Genomic DNA, 17,737 nt, shown 5'->3' on the forward strand with positions numbered 1-17,737 from the left:
CAGAAAATTGCAGAGGGGTGTGTGTGTGTGTGTGTGGTAAAAAAATAAGAAAAATCTAATATACATAAAGGAAGTTAATTTTCTTTGACTTTCTGAGCCTCTGTGTTTTTAAAGTGCATTTTCAACCCTCTCTAATGAATTATTTCTTTACATACAGAAAGCTCTTACTGTGCACCATGTGAAAACATGTCTCACCAGCACTACATTCCCAACAATGGGAAGTTTCCATTTCTTATGAATTGTAAATCCCACTCCCATCTGTATCTGATTCCATAGACAGGTTGGCAGCACGCTATTTTTTTCCTTTTGAAAAGTACTAATAAACCATAAAGAATGGAGAATTTACTGATGCATTACAGTGGAGTAGGATAAAGACATGCTTGTGTAGCTTTTCAAGCTTGACAGTGCTTAGATGATCCAAATACAGAGAAAGGAGCATTAAGCAGTAATTTCATGAGCAGCCATCATCAAGCTATCCTTAATCACGGTGGTTCAGTGCCAGGGGACCTTTAGAAGTTGCTATGGGTACATGGCCTCTGCTCTCTGAGATCCAGCAAGATAAGATTAATGATATTTGAAAGGTTGACCAAATTTTAAAGATCTGTATAGACACATATCAAGTATGACACTGCTCAGTGTCACCAACATATAAATAAATATTTTTGCATTAGATATGTACATGAAGAATAATGAGTAGCCTTTTATGTGTGTGTTGGATGTGCGAAATTGATGCTTAAGAACTTATGCCAACATATTAAATTCATTAATAATCAGGTTTAATCAATAAGCATGCCCTTGCCTCTTCAGTCAGTACATATACCTCACTAAAGACTTGAAACCTAGCAGTTAAAACCAAAGCTAATCAGACTTGATTGAAATAGCTTCCAGTGATGGGTAGGTCTTGTTCTATCTCATAGAAATAGGGTTGGAAATCTACCAACACCTGCATCTGTGGGAAATGCTAATGACTCCCTTATACATATCAAATGGTTCATTTTGAGAACTAGAGAATTTGATTTGGCATATATTTTTGTATGTCATAATATATTTTAAATTTTTTGGTAAGTTGAAACTTTTAAGGTTTAGTTTTAGTTTGAAATAGCATTATCATGCAAAATAGATATCTTGATTTTTTTTTTTAATACTTGGTCCTTGAAAAGATCTTGCACTTTTGCCTTTGAGCCTCCAGCTATAGCAAATGAGCTATAGTGCCAGGCTTTGCCACAGCCACCGACTCTGAGGGTACTTGAAACATGTGGTGGGGGACATCCTATCCAACCTCGTTATTGAAATTTTAAAAATTATTTTATTTGTACTTGTGTGTGTGTGTGTGTGTACCAGAACCTCATGCCACTGCAAACAAACACTGAACACAAGAATATTGAGCCAAGTATTTGCACCCGCTTACATTTCTAGAGTTTTATATCTCCAGGTAGCTGATAATTGTGAAAGGATATCCTCCCTACTTTATCCCTTTTTCAGATCCTATTGCTCCTCCTCAGTTTCTGAAATAAAAAAAAAATTGATTATGCCTTTTGTTTTTCTGAGTAGGCAGCCCAGAAGCGGATCCAGGCAGGGAGAAAAACTACAGTAAAACGCAAACTGCAAGGCTTCCTTTTTAAGCAAGGCACTTGTGAAGAGTGCATGTGCACACCAGCTGCACATGTGCTAAAGGTCTGTGGACAAAAGCCAACCCCTGAGGAATGCCAAAGGTGTAACAGGAACTGTTTGTTCCTCAATTAATTAGATGTAAAATCTGAAGTGTTAATGCAATTTGACAAAGGTTAGGGACTTGAATAAATGGCATAAGTACTTGTGGATGAGTCAACGTGGGTCTTAGTGGTATAGGCTTTGCCCAGCATGTGGAGGACCTTGAGTTCCATGGTCCACACTGTGGGGTAAGGGTAGTGCTATCTTATTCCTCCTTTAGAGTCCGTGGTACAAAAGCAAGAAAATATACAAAAATCAAGAAGATGTTTATTTAAAGTTTTTAGTGCTAGTAAATCTGTTTAGCACAAAAGAGTATTTCCATGGAAACCCATTGAGCATGTGTGGGTGTTGGTTAGGAAGCAGTTAAATATGGCATTGAACACCATCACCTCTCAGAAACTGCAGGGTTCAGGAGTCACTGTCTGAAGCTGTCCCAGTTTTGAAGTATTTTCAGCGTGTAGTGGACCATGTTTTTACAAGACTCCAGGAAGGGGATGGTGTATGGCTTTGAGATGAGCAAGAAAGGTGTCAGTTCTGATACATAGAAATCTTGTGTGTCACTTCCCTTATTGAAGTAAGCTTTTCAGAATGATAAGATGGTGGTTGTTTGGACTGGATTGCCTGGAAAGACTGTCATTTCTTCAGAAGAAAACTGTCCTAGGTTAAAACAGCCAAATAAACTTGAGGACATGCTGAGTAAGACTTAAAATTGAGGTGTTTACTTTCTTACTATTTGGAAAAGCCCTGGATTCCCCAGGCCTGCTTATGAGCTGAGTGAGCAATGTTATGATTTAACAGATTATTGGTAAATGAGCCTCAAGAATGGTTCACTAGCAGTTAAGGAGTTTGCCTATAAAGTCAAAGGACCTTGGTTTGATTCTCCAGGACCCATGTAAGTCAGATGCACAAGGGGGCACATGTATCTGGAGTTTGTTTGCAGTTGCTGGAGGCCCTGACATGCCCATTCTCTCCCTCTCTCTCTCTCTCTCTCACACACACACACACACACACACACACACACACAAATACATTATATATATATATATATATATATATATATATATATATATATATATATATATATATGCACAATGGTTTATTAATATTTTTTGCCCTTTTGTTCAGAGTCTTATGCCCCAAATAATACCTGAGGCCAACTTGGAAATTCAGCTGAGATCTGAGAGACACTATTTTTATAGTCAATGGATCAGGATGTGAATGCCATTTCCAGGGCTTTAGTACTAGTATAAATCTGTTGGGTGCCTATAATGAGCTAATGAATTAGAAAAGCCTAATTTCTGTGAGAGTCAAATATCTTAGAACATGAGACCATGTCGACCAGTCTCTGGTCTCAGCAGAAGGTCCACTACAACAAATGATCTGTCCCATGTGTGACCACAGACTGTCCCCTCAACCCGAGTCTGTAACTGTGGATTCAATAAGATGTTGAATTAGCAAACCAGTGGCTCAGATCATGAAGGCATAATGTTATATGCTAGAATTATCTGGTAGAAATTCAAGTCCTTGATACTCACTCAGAACTACTGAATCAGTGGGTCTAAAGATATCAGAGCCCACATCAGACTAGATGGGGCTTGTTTCTACCCTCATTGGTTCTCCAGTCCTACTTGGTAGATAGATACACATGCAAAAAAGTGTTCTAAAACAATACAGGCTTTAGACAGTTTGAGGCTGAGAGGGTCAAGATGTTTGAGTTCCACAGAAACTACCCATCAACTGAGGTGCTAATGAAGCTCTACCAAGAAAAATAGTCAATAATTTTATTAGTAATAACTCTGTTGGGTTATAAAACAATTCTTGTGCTTAGGGCTTATGAATCTGTTAAATTACCCAAATTTTGAATGTAACTTGAGGTTTTCTAAAAAACAATCTACATTGTATATAAATCTAAAAGGACAGTAGACTTCTTTTTAGAACAGGAATTATTTGAAATCCCATATTGCGATTCCTTCCCCTCTACCCTCATTACTGGGAGATGAGAGCTTTCCTCTTACAGTAATACCAGTTTTTATAATAAATAGCACTGTATTAAATCTATTTAGGATTTAATATGCTTTATGAAATTGTGTTTAATTTTATTGTAATTTTATGGTATGTGCTTTAATATATTTCTACATTCTTAAATTGAATATATTTGCTGTCTTTGGACAGCTTGCAAGGTTGTACACATAAGAAATAACTTTCTATAAAAGTGCCTTATAGAGTCTATTTCAGAAAGTGATTGTTAATTTTGGGGGTCTATTAGAGAATTCTAAATTGACACACAAATTTCCCAGTGCATTGAACTTTATAGGGGAGCTGTGACAAGAGAGACCAATTTATATGAAGCCTTTAGAAATATATAGAACATATAAAAACAGAGTTCTGAACTGGAGAGATGGCTTAGCAGTTAAGGCATTTGCCTGCAAAGCCAAAGGATCCCGGTTTGAAACGCTAGGACCCACATAAGCCAGATGCACAAGGGGGTACATGCATCTGGAGTTCCTTTGCAGTGGTTGGAGACCCTGGCATGCCCATTCTCTCTCTCCCTCTCTCTCTCTCTCTCTCATCTCTCTGACTCTCTCCCTCTTTATCTCTCTCTTAAACAAAAAATAAAATATTTTAAAAAACAGTTTCATTTCTTGCACTGTCTTCAGTAGTGCTGTTTAAAATTCACAATGGGGAGGAAGCCACCAGAACCACATTGGAATAGGTGATGGACAGAAGGAAGTTTGAAGAAGATATGTAAAGGAGACATCTGACAGTGATGTTGTTTATAATGCCTCCTCTGATGGTGCCTCAAAGTGGTATCAGAAACCCATGTCATTTTCGAACAGCAATTGCAAAGTGAGCAATTCCAAGTGAGACTGGTGAATCAGTGATAGTAAAAGCAAGCCCCACCAGCTCCTGTCATGGCCTATAATAGCCTTAAGCTATAGCTTTTGCTTGCCTGACACGTAGGTCAATCTTTTGGTGTGCACCAGAGCAGCAGATAGCCAACCATGTAAGCATCCCATTTCTTGCCCCACTCTTGAGTTTCTTTCTGCTTGAATTTTGAATGAGTTCCAAAGATTTGAATAATTCTTACAAGTTCCCAGATGACACTGGGTGCTGTTAGTCCAGGGAGCACACTTTGCAAACCACAGTAACTTTGATCACAAAATGTGGGAATGTGACTTCTAGCAACTCATGGTCTGAATTTTGAGAGGGGAGTTAGAATAGGACCTTGCTATACCCTGGAGACCTCTGTTGCTCATTGCAGAAACCTGCTGGAAGGGCAGTCTGCTTACCATGCCACACAAGGTTATCATGCTGCTGCTAATGTTTTGATTAAAAGTGAGGGCTTATACTCACTGTAATCAAGAAAATTCAAATGTTGATTTCCAGCCAGCATGGGCCACATTTGCATGTATGAAGCTGATGTTAGTGCTTGTGTATGTGGTTACATGCTGCTTAATTCGATGTTTCGTTTTCCCATATCTGCTCATTACCTTACACTCATGTTGGTTATGTTAGTTTTTCATACAAGCTTAAGCTGAACTACTCAGTTTTATAATAATGCACGAATTTAACTGTAAATATATTTTCATGGAAGAGCAAAAACAGTTCTACACCTTATTGAAGAAGAGAGGGAAGTGGTAAAGCTGGGCCACTGGAGCTCTATTCCCACTAGAGAAAATATTAATTACCTTTATGTTATTTCTTTTCTCCCTTCATCTAGTATTAGTCAGCACCAAAATGAGACGTGAGAAGGGAAGGTTGGCTCTACTTGGCAGTATACCCCAAGGAGGCCTGAAGGAACAGATGAATAGCAACATCGAATTCAGGATAGAATTTCTGAACTGAGATACTAATACCTTCTGTGGTTATGAAGTTATGGAACAATGCAGGTTCCAAAGTTCCGACTTTCTACTTCAACTGAATGCAACCTCCAAGGAAAGAAAGAAGTAGGCAGTTGTATCTCTTTCATCTGAAGAGTGGAAAGGAAAGGAAAGGAAAGGAACAACGTGTTTTCAGTGCCTGTGGCCATCCTGAAAATTCCCTTTGTATAGCTGTATATGCACTATAAAGAAATAAATTAATAGCAGGATTCTAAGTTGAAGGGTATTGGTGAATTAACTTGCATATACATTTTCATACTTTATGGTATATGATTTTGCAGTTTTGAGTATAGGGAAATATATTCTGCACATTCACCAATAGTACTAGCTTAGAGACTGTTGTGTAGCATCTTGCTCAGTATCTTCAGAGACTGAACAGCCCCATTCATGTGTGCTGCCTATCTTTGAGTGTCTTCCCAACCTACACTGATTACTCTGAAGTCAGAGCCTGAAGTGAAGCTGTTTCTAACTGGGGTCTAAGACTATCCTTTTAGGGATCATTTCTATAGTTCTAACCAGGGTCTGATCTTCTCACTGGGCTGTCTCCAGGAATTTGGCTGCTCATGTATGGCTTTTGCTTCGTGTGTCAGCTTTGGATGTCAGAGTATTACCCTAGAGTTTCTATTTACAGCTAATCACAACCTAAGAAGGGACAGGTTTATGTCACTGTTTCCTTTTCTTTGGGAATGTGGACAGGTTATTTCCAATGAACAGTGACAGAAGCTAGTCAGTATTCGAAGAAAAGCAGAACAAACTCTTAACCAGTGAGAAGAGTTCACTCTTCAGGCTGGAACTCACAGTGTATGTCAATCTGGTCCTAAACTTGTGGCAATTGTCCTGCCTTTGTCCCCTAACTTTTGAGATTATAGGTATGCATAAGTATTTCTAAGGCATGGGTATACCTCATTAAGAAGGCATCATTGCATTATCCATGAAGATTTCCTAACAAGAGAGGAAAGTCCAAGGATCCATCAAGCAGGATACTAACACCAAGGGAACCTATATCTATACAAGAATCCAGGATGAATAGTATATTCTGTGTCTCTTTATGTCATACTGATGTCATCACTGACCATGTTTTGTACAACCTCTCTTGTCTGTACAACCAGTATTCACTCAAACATGATACTTGTAAGTAGAAACACTTTCCTTTTCTCTAACTCAAATTTTCTACTTACTGAGATCAATTGCTGGACTTCATGCCATTAAGAGTTCTTAAATCGTAGTAAGTGCTCAGCATCTATTAGTTCTAATTATTGTTGCTTTACCCAAATACTAGGGAAATGTATATTAAGGTTTTAAAAAGAAAGAACAGGTGCCACAAATTACCTATCATTTTCATTTTTTGTTGTTTTTGATTTCAGAAATGAGGAAAAAGTGAATGCCTAAAGAAACTGAGAACTTAATCAGCATCACTCAGTAGAATAAAAGAAACTAAAAAAAGAAATGTTTAAAGTTTTAATTCTGATTCTTTGCCTAGAAGTTCATATTGCAATTTAATTTAGGAATCTACTGACAGTCTCTAAAGATAAACAAATTGGAATCAAAAGCTCATCACTTAGGTGGTAGTGGTCCCAAACTGGTAAGGTCAAAGTTGTTGTGATACTTAATAGGATTTGAGAAGTCAATAATACTTGTGTGTGTGTGTGTGTGTCTGTGTGTACATGCACATGTGCATGCTTTAACATACTGTGCTATAACAGAAAGAATGTGGATGAAACTCTGAAGTCCAGTCCTGTACCTCCATTCTACCCTCTGGGTATTTTGTTTAGGGAAGTTACTTCTCTTCTATAAGATTTTGTTAGGAATCCTGGTTACAGAGGGCTGTTGGTAGAATTAAATGAGATAAAATAATAGTTCAGTATACTCACTGGCAACTTGTCAATAATCAGTGGATGTTACCTTCTTTTCCCTCCCTCCCTCCCTCCCCCCCTCCCTTCCTTCCTTCTCCTCTTTTCTTAAAAGTATAGAGGATTACTTGTTAGATAAGGTGATGTCCGTTACAGAGACTGCAACCCTTTTCTGCCATTCCTTGTATACTGAGTGTTACTGTATCGTATTCAGTAACTGATGTCCTGAGATAAAGAATTCCTTCCAAGAAGCCAAGTCAGGATGAGGCCTTGGACTTTGCACATCTTCAGGCCAGTTTTCAGATCTGTGAGTCAGACTTTTGCTCTGTCTCCATGACAATAAGGGGAGTTAGACTAGCTGTATAGGCTTGAAAATGAACTTAATGAACAGTGAACCTATGAGGTGAGTCAGGTGCAGGAGAGAAGAAACTGGATTGGTGCCCCAGCAGATGTAATTTCACACAGTCATTGTTTTGGCATTGTTGAGATATACCCTTGGTACCTCCCAATGTCATTGTGTAAACAGCCTTCTCTGGGCCCTGTCATTTATTTATCTCGAAATACAGTCTGAGGTACCTAGAAGATTGTTCTTGATTATTTACTTACCTCAAAATTAACTTTCATGTTTTAAAAATAGTTCCCTGGTCTTTTCATGATAGTTCTTAGTAATTGACATACAACAGGTGATTTTTTTTTTTTTTTAACACAAGAGATCAGAAAATTGCAGCCCACAAGCCACATCTGGCCTCCCTCCCATTTTTGTATGGCCTGAGAACTACAAATTGTTTAAAGATTTTTAAATGTAAAACTAAACCAAACAAAATAAGTTACTGGCTTAGGATGATAATAGTTGCTTAAAAAATTATGGGCATTACCTCGAGTCTGCAAATCTAAAATATTTACTGTCTGACCCTTTTAAAAAAAGGTTTTCTGACCTTGCTTTAGACTTATATATTGGGAGCATTCATTAATAATCAAATGAAATCAAGGAATCCATGAAGAGAAATAAATAAGTTAATTAAAGAGGGTAATGCAGTATAAGAGGGGCTAAGGTCACATGATACATGCTAGTTCTATTGATACCTGTTTTGTTTCAGTAGTCTACTCCCCCATGGGTCTACAGAGAGCTTATGAGGCCAAGTAGTAAGAAGAGATGGGAGCATATAGGCCTCCCTTGAAGGAATACAGGCAACTCAAGCAGCTCAAGACGCCTTGTCCTTTCTGAGATGCTCTGTGGAACCCTGAATTAGAGACCTTCAAATGGGATGATTGCTGAAGTCATGCCCTTGTAAAAGGACATTGGCAGAGATTGCTTGGGCTATGTTGAGAAATGAACCCTGACTGATATGCCTCTTACCCAGAAGCTTCCAGAACAAAGAGGAGCTGAGTGTTGTGTATGATGAGTTGCTGGTAGAGAAACCCAGGAGCAGTTTTGGCTTTACTCTGCCTACTTTTGCTTTACCTAAACAGACAAATGTTTCTTTAAAAAAAATATTTATTTATTTATTTGAGAGAGAAGGAGAGAGAGAAAGAGAGGGAGAGATAAAGAATGGGTATGCCAGGGCCTCCTGCCACTGCAAATAAACTCCGGATTCATGTGCCACTTTGTGTATCTGCCTTAAAGTAGGTATTGGGGAATTGAACCCAGACTATCAGGTTTTGCAAGCAAATGAGTGCCTTTAAGAACTGAGCCATCCCTCAGCCTGAGAAAAATGTTTCAAACCTTTGAGTACCAAAGAATTTCCTAACATTTAGACCTTGTCTAGACATGCACGTTATGCTGGAGAGTAAGACAAATCGTCGGTATATCACACTTTAGAGGTTCATTTGGTCACATTCCAGCAGCGAAGATGCTTGGGTTCCACAAGAAGTAAGTTTGAGGTTGGTATCACTGAAGGCTGAACCTTCTTTTCTAGAGAGAGAGAAAAAGTTGAAATCAAAATTTCTTAAACATGTACATGAGCACAAACACATAGGTATAGATGAGTGCCTGGAGAGTCAAGTGCACTAAAAGGGGACAATAAGCACCTGAAGGCAAAATAGAGGACTGTGGGGACAAGGTGTGAAAAACCGGGAAGAAAGGGCATTCCCTGGAGTCACAACAAAGCCACCTTCATTTTCTATGAATTTTTGCCTCCGGCTAGTGATAATTGCAGACTTTGGGTCCTCATTGCACCACAGTCTGCCCACCCCAGGGGCGCTGCTGCTCTCTTTGCACATCAAGGAAAGAGAGGGGTTTCCTGGGAGAGTTCTGAGTGGGTAGATCAGCCCTGAATTTGGCTGAAAGAATCTAACATTCAAAATTGGATTGGCTGTCCATGCTGTAAATCTGTTTCCAAGTAGCCTTGGTTGTGAAGTGGTTTCAGATTTCATGTGGAAGCCAAGCAGGTAGTGTCACACCTTTGAGGTCAATGTGGTAGAGGTAGGACATTGCCAAGAAGTGAATAACAAGGACTTAAGGAACCTAATATTTATTACTAAAACTTAATTACCAAATTGGATTTTACTTCCAAAGACAGATATGCGGAGTTTAGTTTTTGTTTTTGTTTTGTTTTGTTTTGTTTTTAATGTACTTCAGGAGTTAGTCAGCCATGCTTGGCTTCTCTTCCTCCTTTCTGCTTTCCCATTCTGCCCGAAATGGGGGTTTTAATATAACGTACAGGCCAAGGGGAAATGAGTGGCTTGCTTGTGTACATTATTTTACTGACTTTCTAAGTAATGAGCTGTCTTAGAGTGAATAACTAGGAAGGCTGAGAGGTGGAAGAAAGAGAGCAAGGTGTGTGAGATGAGAGGTTGGATGTGACATGCATTATCTGGAAAGATCCAAGAGGACTGCGCGAAACGTTGGCCCCGAAAAACTTGAGAGAACTGCCAGAATGATGCCATTTGACTAGGAACAAAGTGTGTTTGTTCTGAAATACAGATGCTTCAGGAGCTTTACTGAATGAGAAATTAATTACACCTGGTATTCAGAGTGTTTGGTGGCAACCATTGGCATTTATGTGCATGACATCAGCCATTATCTTCTAGTTGCCTTGCAGTATATTCCAGAAAGGCATGTAACCATGTGTCCTCTTCCAAACACTAATAACTTCTTCCCTGGCTATAAATCCAGCTGCATGAGCTAGCAATGTAATTGGGCCACCTGCATGGAAGTCTGGAGCTCATAGGGGAATATCTATTTGTATGAGAACCTGAATATTCATGCAACTGTCCAGACATCAATAAATTCTCATTTTCCCTTATTTACTTCTGCTCCCCAGTGAACAGTACCACTCCTAAGCTAAAGCTAATAGGCATGTTCTTCATAGCTGTGCCCTCACTTACCTTAATCCAGTGGCTCCCTGACACATGTTTCTTCATTGCCACATAGCTCTCCCATCATATGATGTTTTCTTTGTCTTACAGCATGGGAGACAGTTGCCATTGTTTGCCATCAATTAGCTGAGGGTAGCATGTCAAAGATGTGCGGGTGGTGTCATTTTCATTTGACAGCCACCTGATGTGGTTGAGAAGGGATTGTTCCATTATCCTCTTATCAGGGCTGCTGGATAATGATACTCCACACTGCAAAGTGGGAAGGAAAAAAAAAAAAGACAGACAGAAAGAATAGATTTTTAGCGATTGGCAATGTTAAAATTATTCATGCTGCAAGGAGAAGGGAAAGATCAGAGGAGGGATGAGTGTGCAAACTCTTAAGAACCTACTTTTGCCTAACACCTGTGGGTGTGCCTTTCTTGGTGGACAGGCAGAAGGGGGAATGCCAAGCAGGAAGGCGAAAGGAAAGGAAGGGAAACCAGCTCTTCTTGCCTGCACAGCAATAAGTCATTAGCAGGGGTGTCTCTCTCATTCTCCAATTAACTTGAGTATCCAATACAGACTCCCTGTCAAATGACCCTGATGGGCATTTTCCTTGCTACAAAACTCTTTGTGTTTTATGAATTTAGGTCAAGAGAGCATTTTCCCATTGAATGGCAGTGCAGTTAAATTGCTCTGAGGTGAATTTCCAAGAACAGAGGGCAGTACTAGTATCCAACGAATACTTTCCCCATTGAGAGCCAGACATATGCTCACCCCAAATATTGATCATTTTCCTCATTGTCTGGAGGGAAGTCTTTCTTTGAATTCTAAAAGTTAACCTAGGATGGATACTTCTGCTCTCAGAGAAACAAATAGAAAGAAGTGTTGAAAATGTAAGAATACTTCAAGATAAACTGAGCCTCAGGAAGGACAATTGTGTTGACATTTTGGAACCAGCCCATTTTTGTTCTTAAACAAAGTGCAGTCATGCATGAAAATGACTTGTTATTTTTTAAACCGAATCACATTATGGGGTGTATCTCAAAGGTATGCATTGCTCCTTCAAAATAAAATATAAGATTTTAACCCTAGGAGGATTCTTTGTAAGCTGACCATGTTGTAAGAACTCCTGCATTTGAAAAGGTGTCTATAGTTTATATGCATTTTTCCATTTAGATATTTGTTTTTGGTTTTGTTGTTGTTGTTGTTGTTTTTGGTTTTTCAAGGTAGGGTCTCACTCTGGTCCAGGCTGACCTGGAAATCACTATGTAGTCTCAGGGTGGCCTCGAACTCACGGCGATCCTCCTACCTCTGCCTCCCGAGTGCTGGGATTAAAGGCGTGCGCCACCACGCCCGGCATCATTTAGATTTTTAGATAATAAGCCATACTTCAGCGGACATTTACCATTTTGGAGCAATAGATGGCCTTGTGTTTCTTTAATTTTATTAAAAATCACATTAATTACAATAGCATAAGTAGCCAAACAATACCAACAATATGAACACATGACTAAAGTTCAGACATTGTGCTAAGAGGTTTTAAAATATATGCTTCTCCTCACAATCCTGTGAAGAATTATCCTTTTAAAGATGAAGGAACAGACTCAAGGTAAATGACTTACCCAGAACCCCTTGCTAATAATCACTGTCCATCTTCAATTTCAGGTTCAGCTGACTCATATCTCGCAGTTTGTTCTATTACTAACCACCCTGACACTGTCTCTACTGAGTGCCTAATTCCTGATGAGGCCCAGAAAAAACAAAATTTCCACTGCAGTTTTAATGACTTCTTGAATTCTTTCCAGATGCAAATTCCTCCTCCAGGGAGAATAATAGATAAGATTGAGCTTACCATCCATATGATCCTCAACCTCTTAATATCTACATGAGAATTCATGTTACCTTACTTCTTTGATTAACTTATTACTCTGTGACTTGACCTTGCAAGTTCTTTTCAATTGATTAATTGATTGCAGTGTGTGTGTGTGTGTGTGCATGTGCACATGACACAGTGCTGACGGAGCTCATAGAAGAACTTTGAAGTGTCTGTGCTCCACCTTCTTCGAAACAGAGTCTCGTGCTGCTGCAAATGAGTCTGGGCTGGGTGCTTCAGAATCTACTGGCTCTGTCTCTAATTGTTGTAAGCATGCTGGGATCACAGACCATGCTGCTTCACTTCACATCCAGCTTTTCACATGGGTGCTCTGGAAACAAGCCCAGGCTGGCAGGCTTTGCAATAAATCACCTTTAGCTACCAAGCCACCTCTCCAGAACTGACTCTGGAGATTCTGGGTAAGAGTTGAGTGGTTAGCCTAGATGTCGTCCCATGGTCTAGCCACCAAGCAATTAATGTCATTTTCTCAGAGTCATCATAGCTCCGACATTTGTTACAAGTGAATGTCACAGTTCTTGGATAAGACTGATGCCTTTCCTATGAAAACAAGCCAGATCTGTGCAAGGGCTTTTCAGCAGCCATAAGTAAATCCAAATGCAGATTTACAAAACAGCTCAGTAGCTTTGGATCTGCACAGTACATCTCTTAGTGCATTATTGACCAGAGGTAGCTTTTTGGCCCAGGACATTTGTGTTGGTTGTGGTTAAGGGTACATACAAATGATTGCTCATGAATATCCCCTCAGGCCCTCCTTCTTTTCCTACCATGGATCAATATTCCTCTGACGTACATCTGAAATCTTTATTTGGGAAAGGCACATTTTATTTTTTAACAGCTGTTTGTTTCTCAAACCAAATAATTCAGTTAAGTTCTTGTCTGAATTAAATTTCAGAGCTGGAAAATTTCTCTCATCAGTGTTGAGAAAGAGCAGAGACAGAAGTGGGGATATACTTTTGGCATCCTGTCTGTGTCACAGCTGCCTCTGTGTCTCTTAGTCCAAGCAGCTTTTGCAAGTGCCGTTGCTCATTGACACTCTCTTACGCCTTATTTTGAATCCATCTTGCATTTGAGAGGCAATACTGGGTTGTGGTTAGAGGCATGTGATCTGAAATGACACTTCCTGATTTGAATTTCAGCTTTGCTCTTTGCTCATTAAGTGAACAAGGGCAGGTAACTCAATCAGGAACTAGAATAGGCTCCAAGTTCCTCATCAGTAAGCTAGGAAAATGTTTACACTTTCACATGTCACACTACAAGTACTCAGTAAATATTAAGTGTGTATTCCCACTATAAGGAGGAAGCAGCTGAAATGTAGCTGAGACATGGTCTAGCCCCTGCTAAGCAACCTGTGGTACCTGGACAACTCTGAGAATTATTAGACATTCAGCATCTCAACATACCCCGGTCCAAGACCACGTGAAGCAGAATGCACACCTTACTGCAATGAATCCTTCCAATTATTGGATAGTTTAAACTATGTGAGCAGCCCATGTGGTTTTGAATAGGAAAACATAATTTCTGGATTTTTTTTTTTTTTTGCGCTACTAATGATTGAACCTAGAGTCTTGCACATGCTTAAGCAAGTGCTTCCACACTGACATATATGCCCAATACTCTCTAACTTTTATTTTGAAACAGAGTCTCATTAAGTTGCTTAAGGCAGGGGGAGTCCCTACTGCCTCGGCCTTCTTAGAAGCTGGAATTTCAGGCTTATACCATCAAACCTGTCTATGTTAGTTGGTTTAAAAACACTTCAGACTGACAGGGAACAACTTCATGCCCACCTTCTGCAATGATGAAATAATCACCCAATAATGCCTATGGTACCTTTCTCCAGATCTTGGGCAAATAATCTTTATCTGGGGTCACTCGTACACTCCTTGTGCCCTTTCATTCTTGCAGCAAATACATCATAACTGAAGTCTCCCCAATGTGCCCTGCCCCATATCCAGTAGAAATATAGATTGTTTGTTTTCATTTGGACACACTGGGAGAGTGGCTATTAACCTTAATTAACATGTGCTAGCTAAAGGTGCCAGCCACACTGCTAGCTGATGGGATGGGCTGTAAAAGCAACAGAGATTGCAGAGGTACCTCCAACTACCTCTAATGGAAACAAAGTCAGTGCTGTAAGCCAGACCCCAAAGAGAGAAAAGCCACAGCATTGGAGAGGCAAGCTCCTGGCCCTCGGCTACAGACAAGGCTCACATATTCATCACAAGACTAGGTTTTATTTCCTCTGGGAGTTCACCATCTCTTAATCACAAAAGCAATAAGGGTTTCTAGTATGCTCCTCCACTGTGCCTAATCAGTTGTTCTAGCTGCCAGTCGTCAGCTGTGTCTGGAAGTTCACTGAAAAGCCTCCTTCAAGCTCTGACACAGTCCTGACCCTCAAGGTGACAGTGACAATGAAGGTTGCCCCTGGGGGCAGCCTGTGCTGATTTATTTGATCACAACAGTTTTGTTAATATTGCCCTATATTCTTTTCCCTAGGCTTTGATCAACAGGCCACATTGTATACCTCATTGGTTGAATTGAGAGAGAATCATTTGCAATAAATACAAGAAGGAATTTTTTTCTTCTGTGCATTGCCTTACAGTTGCACTCTATTTGGAGATTTTCCTCCCAAAATTAAATATCCCTTTGGCACAGCCCACGTATTTGTCAGTAAGCCGATGTTATAACAACATGCAGGTCTGTGATAAGTTAGCAGGTATTTAGACGTAAAGCATTCATGAAGATTAGCACGTACCTCATTTGGAGTAAGTGCTGGAACATTGTGTTTATATGAGTGACAGAATAAAATAATGTTCCAAGACTGGTGTACATTAGGAAGTATGTATCCTAGATGTATAGCATGATATGGTCACCTATTTCTAGAAATCAGTTAGATGGAAGGGACATTTACTGCACCATAATGGCAATTTTTGAGACATGTGACTTTGGTAGAGGCCACTGACATTCGTATTACAGCCATAGCTAACGACTCTGAAGAATTGTCCATATTATTGGAAGCCTAGGTAGGATAGGGATTAACTGAATGTTGGAAAGCCATGCTATGTCTCATTTCCCTAAATTTCTTGTTATTACTTTGGTAACAGGTGATATCTACAAGTATCAGTCATGTACTGCACTCTGCAGAGAGAGTGCTCTGTGAAGGCTGGGTTATAGGACTCTACTAGGTTATAGTCTCTCCAGAATTATGCTTTTTGTATAATTCTCCTCCCATTTGATAGGACATAGAGGGACATAGGGATGTAGGGCATAAGAAACTATTCAGGATACATTGAAATTCAGACTTCAAGCTGAACCATGCAGCCCTCCTTTTTTTTTTTTTTTTATCTTTCTCATGAGGCCCTGCCAGAGGACCTCAGCCTTTTTCATTGTCATCAATCAGCTGCAGCAGTAGAGGAAAGGGGTGTAGACACGTACTTGACATCAGAGCAGTTGGAAGACATAGCCTTTGCTTTCAGGCTTGTGTCAGCCATCTTGAATGCCCTACCCTGCCTTTTTGCCAACAACTCCTTTTGGCCATTGTGATGACAGCCAGCTGTACCACACATAACTTGGAAGTGCCTTCCCTCAATTTCACCACACACTTCTGGCTTTCTGCCCTGCGATTTTTTTTTTTTTTTTTTTTTTTTTTTATGCTGTGGGGTTGGATCTCTATGAAAACATTTCTTCACTTTTGGGCATGTACCTTCTTAGAAGTGTGAGAGAATGAGCACTTTCCTGGGGCAGCCCTTGACCAGTAGGAAATAGGTGTGAGCTTCCAGGTAGTAAAGGTTTCTGGTCCTGTAGTCCACAGTAGCTGCTCCATTAAAAAAAAAAAAAAAAAAAAAAAAAAAAGAATATTTGGCTTCTAAGAGGAGAATGGAGTGGGGTTTCAATAATACACAAGGCTCTGGGTTTAATCCCCAGCATTATGAGGAAAAATAGAGAAAATAATAAGAAGAACCAAAGAGAAATGAGAAAGCATATTAAGATAAATGAATCAAGGAAGAAGGCACAGCAACAGCATAATAAACCATCACAGTACATTTGAGGTGTGGTCCCTTGTTCGGTTTGTCTAGAGCCACGGATAAGGAAATGTGTCAAAGTCTACATTGCTGTACATTAGAAAACCTTGATATTTTGATAGGATTGGTGTATAACAAACATGTTGCTATCACTCAGTTACAGCTTCCTTAAGAACATAAGCCCCATGTGATAAAGTCACCACTACATAGTAGCCACATGAGAAGGAAAAATAATGGTTGGATAGAAAGATATACATGATGGATGCATGACTAGTAGATGGTCTTAACTATTAATGAGAGGAAGAGTAGTTCCTCAAAAATGCCTAACTTTTAGTGGGTGGTGGGTTTTAAACAGTATCACATTACCCAGATTATTTCATTGTATTTAATGCCAAGTACAGCTAAAGTAGCTACTTTAGACAGTGTATTTTCAGAAAAACAGTGTGTGTGCACACCAAGTTTCCCTACTTCTCACTGTGTTGTAAACAGAAAGGGCAGGTCTTCCCTTGTGATAAACACAAACTCATACAAACAAAAATACCTCCAGGATAAAATATGTGATGGGTGCATTCAGCAACTGTAACAAAATAAATGAGAGCTAACAAAGCAGTGGTGGTGGTGGTGGTGATGGGGAATAGCTGTGTTTTCACAGTGTCTATGTGACCTCTTATTATTCCATTAGTTTTTGGAGTAGTATATAAAACACCAAGCTTCATGCTGACAAACACCAATATTGAAACTATTGCCACAGTCAATCCAAACAGCCTCTCCCCTGGGTCAAATTATTATTTGGAATCCAAGCAGAATTGTGGTTCTCCGAGCCAGCTGAGCATAATGAGGGTAGTGATTCATAAGGTGACTCTAGTGAATTTGCAAATGTGCAACTTTTATAGAGGCTGACACATACAAGAGAAGCTCAGCACTGCCTTTTTGAACTGGTAATCACTTCCTGGCCTCACCACCACTTCAGGACTTGAGGGCTGCTGAAGGATGCAGGTTCCTGAGGATAGGAGTCAACCTGACAGTATGCTGATTTGCCAGAAATAACCCCTTCAAGTCAGATCACACCTCTTGTCAGTAGCG

At 39.7% G+C, this 17,737-nt stretch overlaps 1 protein-coding gene across 4 annotated transcripts in view; it reads left to right on the forward strand.

The window, feature by feature from the left end:
• The window catches only part of Glis3 (GLIS family zinc finger 3), a 492,950-nt gene that overhangs the window by 427,602 nt on the left and 47,611 nt on the right, over window positions 1-17,737 (forward strand). The window lies entirely within an intron of this gene.

This window comes from Jaculus jaculus, chromosome 1 (genome assembly GCF_020740685.1).
Source record: "Jaculus jaculus isolate mJacJac1 chromosome 1, mJacJac1.mat.Y.cur, whole genome shotgun sequence".
Classification (NCBI taxonomy): Eukaryota; Metazoa; Chordata; class Mammalia; order Rodentia; family Dipodidae; genus Jaculus; species Jaculus jaculus.